Genomic DNA, 6,503 nt, shown 5'->3' with positions numbered 1-6,503 from the left:
TGGTATGTTCACAGCCAGCAGTGCTCGCCCTAAAATGTACCTCACAAAATGTAATTCATCTGAACACTGTTCAGACCATTAAAAGGCCTTGTTAGTTCTCTTGAACATTTTCTCTTTTATAATGTAGGGGGCCCCCCTCCTGGAAACAGAGAGATGAAGAAACTTGGGGGGAAATGGAGCTGCCCAGGAAGGGAGCCAGAAGCAGGGAAGGGTGGGGGAGATTTGAAGAACACTCAGAACAGCCTCCTTTCCACTCCCTAACTGCGATGATGACTTGAGCCTAGCTCAGAATCCTCCTTTCCATCATCCTCCGCCAGCTGAACTCCTGTGAGGGATCCTGCAGTGCCAGTGCAGCTGGATAAAGCTATCGACAGCAGAGCAAAATATATTGATTTTCAAAATTGGGGCACATGAAAAATAACCAGATAGTTAGTGGAGGTGTGGAGGGCGCTTGGATAATTTAAGGAAACTGTGCAAATGTCTGAGATGCTTTGTCAGAGTGTCTTGGGAAAAACTAGGGTTGGTAAATGATGATTTAAATCATGTTTGTACTAAACTTGGGCCAAATTCTCTGTTCTTCCTTTTTCGGGTGAAAAGGGGTGGCAAAGGCACCTTTAAAGCTATCTGTCTGCCTCCTGCATTCTGGTCCTGCCCAGTAACAACCCTCAGTAGGCTTTGATGCTCACTAAAGACTAGCTACAGTGCAGAGTGCATCATTCACACCACCTCTCATTCCCAGTATGCCGCTACGCCAGGGGCCACAAGCGCCAGCTGTGTATGACTAGGGTGACCATATTTACCTATGCTGAATACAGGACACCTGGTAAAATTATTCATATTCAAGCGAGTTCAACGGCAATCAAACAGAACTATGCAGTACAAACATTCAAATTAACGTTTAGTTGACTGAGCCCCTATTAAAAAGAAATACTGCGTTGGATTCTTTTTATTTTACCTTCTTATCTTTAAGGCTTTAGGGTTCACATGGGGAGGGGTGACACACACACCCCTAGCCCCCCCCCCCCCACACACACACACAGGGAGCGGTGACATAGACACACTCCCGTACACCTCTCTCACATGGGGGGCTGACTGACAGACTGACCCTCCCTGCCCAGCACTCTCCACCCGCCATGCCTGGCTGGTCCCCCAGGATGGACCCACCTCTCCTGGTACCTGGCACTGCATCTTCCCAAGGCAACATGCGGGGGCATGCAGGGTCACAGGCAGGGGTGAAAGTGACTTACAGGATTTACCGGTACTGCCAGAGTCCTGAGGGGGCCTCTCAAAATTTAAAGGCCCTGGGGCACCGGCCCTGGGGCACCCAGGGTCTTTAAATCAATCCGGCGCTCCCAGCTGCAGAGATGGCTGGGAGCCCCCAGGGCTCAGGGGCAAATTAAAGGGCCCGGGCTCTGGCCGCCGCGGAGCTCCGAGCCCTTTAAGTCCCGGCCCCAGCCCAGCTGCCGGAGCCGTGGGCGGGATTTAAAGGGCTCTGGGCTCCCCGCAGCTGAGGGAGCTCCGAGCCCTTTAAATCCCCGGCCCCAGCCCGGCCGCTGAAGCTGTGGGCGGGATTTAAAGGGCTCTGGGCTCAGCCCTTTAAATATCCACTGCGGAAGCCGGTGCGGTCTGGCACGGCGTACTGGCTCTTGCCAGTATGCCGTACTGGCTTACTTTCACCTCCTGTCACAGCCCTCCCCTCCCACCCCAGGTTTCTGCCAGCATTCACACCAGAATGTGGCCAGCAGCAGCCTTTCGGCACTGTGCGGGAGGGAACGGACAGGAACTACTTCCAGCCGCAAGGGAGAAGGAGAGGTGGAAGGGATGACCTGGCCCATGTCTTTGCAGAGCTCATCTCTTCTCCCCCCACCCACCCCGGGGCTGGAAGCAGCTTGTCCCTTCCTGCCCACACAGTGTCGAAAGGCAGCTAACACCTCCAGCTGCTGCTGGCCACCGACATAACCCAGCTGCCTTTTGTCCCCCCACTCCAGAGCCAGCACACAGCAGGAGCTGCACTGACAAGCATGGGGAGAGGCCTGGACCCGTGTGCTGCAGCGTTGTCCCGCCACCAGCCTTGCACACCCACCCCCATTGTTGGCCATTGGACCACCCCACTCACCACTGGTGGGCGGGCAGCTCGTGAGCAGGGATCCAGCCAGCAGCATGACCCGCCGGTACTAAAAGGCGGAAAATATGGGACAATTTGCCCATTTTAAAGAAAAAGTCAGGACACCTGCAGGAGGGCTTAAATATGGGACTGTCCCGTTAAAAACGGGACGTCTGGTCACCCTACGTATGACTGTTACACTAGGCTTTAGGCAAGCAGAGAAATCCCTCCTAGACTAGACCTGGGGCTAGTTTTGCACTTTCTAAGACCCCTTTATGCTGCAAGAGTGGCATAAAATGGCTGCGTCACAGAGGAGAATCAGCGCCACAAAATGTAGGTGCGACATTTAAAATAATTAACAGTTCTGCTCCTTTTTCATTTCCCTGAAGAAAAAAGGAAACTTAATGGAGGTGCAGGGCCTGCTCCCAGCCCAAAGGAAGGGGGGAGATGAGATGTAAGGGAATCGTTGAGTAAATGATCAAGCTGGTAGGTGAGAAGGAAGCCTAACAATTGACCACAGCATATATTTTAGGACTGGATTCTGCAACTGCTTATTCTCGTAACTTCCAGGGGACTACACTCACTAGTGTTTTCAGGATTAGGCCCAGGGTCTGCAACATTGATAGGTTCTCTTTACTTTTTAATGCTTCCCTTTCTCGCTCTCAGTGTGTGTCAGCTATTAGTAGGAGGGACTCTGAGAGGCAAGAGCTCCTAGAAAGCGAGTCTCCTTTTAGCAATGTTAAGGTCAGTTTAATTTACTTTTGAAGTAAGTGCTTTACAATTAAAACTTTAAAGAAACGGGACCATTTTCTTCAACCATGTCCTCAAGTGTGTCCTGGGTTTTAAAAAAAATATTTTTCATATAAATGTTTTTTCTTTCGAATGCAATACTTTATTATTACAGTTGGATGCTGCAGGGTGTCTATTGTAACAATGTGTGTGTGTCGTAATCACAACACAGCTTGGTGGTTAATGGCAGTCAGCCTTTGGTTTTTGCCTCAGTGAATATATCATTACTACATCATAATACAAGCCCTAGAGTGTCTTATTGTTTAATTATTCTATCTATCTAAGGTACCTATAAAGCACTCTTTGCCTTTGTAGCTAAGCATTGCTCTTTAGGTAGCTGTGACAGGATATGAAGGCACCGATCTAGTTTTCCCCAAGCTTCAACCTCTCAAAGGTTGTGTAATGATGAGGCAGGACTAGGGACTGAACAGCCAGTCAGGCTGTTGAGGGTGTAGAAGAAGCTCTATAACAGCTGTTTGGTAGTCAAATGGGGACAGGCCTTTGAGAAGGGAGGAAAGGAGAGTGACACTGTTACAGGCCTGAGTTTTGCTGTTGGTTGGTTTCACTCTAACTTCAAAATGTTCAGGGACTTCCCGTCTCACGTGTCTGCACACGTAGGTGCTAATAGTAATTTCTCTTTAGAATAGGCTGGAGGCCTGGTAGAGGTTTAATTAGGGTTACCATATTTCAACAATCAAAAAAGAGGACATGGGGTGCCGCCCTAGCCTCTCCCTAGCCCCTCCCTAGCCCCGCCCATTTCCCACCCCCCTCAGAATCCCCCTACCCCCTACCTGTCCCCTGACTGCCCTCTCCTGAGACCTCCCCCCCACCCTAACTGCCCCCAGAACCCCACCCCCTATCTACCCCCCCCGTTCCCTGTCCCTTGCCTGCCCCAACCGCTCTCTACACCCCCTTCTCCTGACAGCCCCCCCAGAACCCCTGACCAATCTACCCCCCCGTTCCCTGTCCCTTGCCTGCCCCAACCGCTCTCTACATCCCCTTCTCCTGACAGCCCCCCCAGAACCACCGACCAATCTAACCCCCGTTCTCTGTCCCTTGCCTGCCCCCCCCCACCAGGCCGAGGGAGAGCTGTGGGCTCCACGTGGAGCCAAACACCACCGCGCTGCTCTGCGGGGGAAGAGGGAGCATGGGAGGGGGAGGGACTCTGGCTGCTAGAGGCCCCAGTGGCTGCGAGCGGCTTTCAATCAGGCCCAGCTGTCCAATCAGCCGCACCGCACTCTGCATGAGGGGAAGGGGGAAATCCCGGACATTTCTACTTTATTAGAAATCCCCCCCGGACGGCCATTTAAAGTTGAAAAAGCCAGACATGTCCGGGGAAACCCGGATGGATGGTAACCCTAGTTTAGTCATGGTGCACTATCTCAATGCTGAACACTGCTTTTCCTGGCCTACATAGGTCAGAGTCATCACTTCAGCTAACCCAAATTTTCACAATCATGTTTGAACACAACATTATTTTGCACAGTAGATGAGCCCTCAAAGGGCAAACACTGTAAGAAAAGCTAAAGCGTCTGTAACTCAATCGCTAGGGTTCAGTCCAATAGTGAGGGTGAAACGATAATCTTCCCCTTGGAGTGCCTCAGCTAGTAGCCCTATCATTATTGTTGCTATTTCTATTGTTGTAGCACTTGCGAGCCTCAGACCTGGATGAAGACTTCATTATTAATCTCAGCTATCATTAGTGGTGCCTATGGGCAGCGGGTATAATAGGCCAGGGAACATCTTGCCTTCCCTGGTGCTGCTGTCGACCCACTGCCAGACACCTGGGCCATGGTGGCCCCGGCTGTGCTCCAAGACCCCCACCGCCTCCTCCACTCCACACCCCATTCTGCCCCCGCTGCTCGCCACGTCCCTCCTCCTCAGGACGAGGAAGTGAGAAGGGACGCGGAGAGGCAGCAGCTGGAGGTCTGAGCAAGCTCGGCTGGGCACTAGGGCGGGCGGCTTGGTGGGGGGGCAGGGCCTTCAGGGGCAGGAGGAGCTGGCACTAGGGGGATGGCGGCTCGGCCTGACTCAACTTTGTCAGGGGGGCCAGCAACTTGGCCCAGCAGGCACTCGAGGGCCGGGAGGGATGGGCGGCTTGGACTGGTGCTGTGGGAGGCCGGCGGCTTGGCCTGGCCCAGTGCTGGGGGAGGCCGGCAGCTCAGCCCGACTCTGCCTTGGACGGGGGGCTGTCAGGGGTGTGGGGGTCAGCAGCTCAACCTGGTGCTCAGGGGGCTGGTGGCAGCGGCTCGGCCCGATGTGGCTGGGGTGGGTGGGCCGGGGCTCCTCCGGTCACGGGGGCCCCTCAGAGTCAGGGCTTCTCCTTTTACAAGGTAGGAGAGGGGTTTCAGGGCTCCGGCATGTGGCGCGGCGGTGCCTTGGGTAGAAGGGGTGGAGCCGGCGGGCTTGCCTCCCCATAGCGGGGGTTCATCTGCTGCCCCTGGGGTGCCCCTTGAGGTCCTCCAAACCTCTTTTGGAGAGCAAATACGTCTTTGAGCCTTAGATTTCACTAAAGGTTCACACCTTTTAGGGGAGGGAAATTAAAGCCCAAATTGGGGGACAAATTTTCAATATTTAGGTGCTGGGAGTTAAGTGCCTAGGCACTTTTAAAAATCCTACCAGTTGCCTAAATACCTTTGAAAATCTGGCCTTTGGTTACTACTGTGTGAAAAATATGCAAATTATTCACTAAGGTTGTTTGTATATTTGCATATACAAATTGAGGATAGGTCCATCGATGGCTATTAGCCAAGCTGGGCAAGGATGCAACCCCATGCCCTGAGTGTCCCTAACCTCTGTTTGCCAGAAGCTGTGAGTGGATGACTGGAGATGGGTAACTCATTGATTGTCTGTTCTGTTCATTCCCTCTGAAGCACCTGGCATTGGTCACTGATGGAAGACAGGATACTGGGCTAGATGGACCATTTGTCAGTGTGCCCATTCTTATGTTCTAATAATCAAACTTCAGTTTTTACAAAGATTGTGTGAAGGCATCTGCTTGACAGCCCTGTTCACAAGCTGGGCAAGCTTCGGTCCTGACCTGAGGCTCATCCTGCAGAAGCAATAGAGTACAGGTCTGTCTCATCTTACGCGGGGGTTCCGTTCCGCAGTTAGCACGTAAAGCGAAAACCATGTATAGTCAAAATTACATTGAGTTCAATGGCGGGCGGAATCGCCCGCACAACAGGTATAGTATTAAAATTGTTATTTTTCTCTTTTTGTTGTTGTTTTTTGTTTTGTTTTTGCCGACTGCGTAAAGCTGAAATCGCGCATGTTAAATGCGCGTAAGATGCGACAGACCTGGTAGTTCATTCTCTGTGGTCTGTGCAGTTCCTGGGCTCCTGATGAGTCTGCCACTTAATTCAAAGCATAGTAGTGCGTTTGTAATGAGGGAGCTGGAACTGAGACCACCCCCCCCCCCCAAACTTTCATTCAATGGGAGAGTCCCCAGCTTGATTCAAAGTGGTGAGATACAGGTGAAAAACTCTGTTATCCATTAGCAACCTCCTGAGGCAGCCAGTCCCCCAGTAAGTGCTAATTTAGAGGAGGTCAGATATATATAATTACATACAGAAACACTACATTAAGGTTGCAAAGTCAAACACTCCTA

This window comes from Trachemys scripta, chromosome 1 (genome assembly GCF_013100865.1).
Source record: "Trachemys scripta elegans isolate TJP31775 chromosome 1, CAS_Tse_1.0, whole genome shotgun sequence".
In the NCBI taxonomy this organism is placed as follows: Eukaryota; Metazoa; Chordata; order Testudines; family Emydidae; genus Trachemys; species Trachemys scripta.
The sequence above is the reverse complement of the archived record's forward strand: the minus strand, read 5'-3'. Positions refer to the sequence as shown.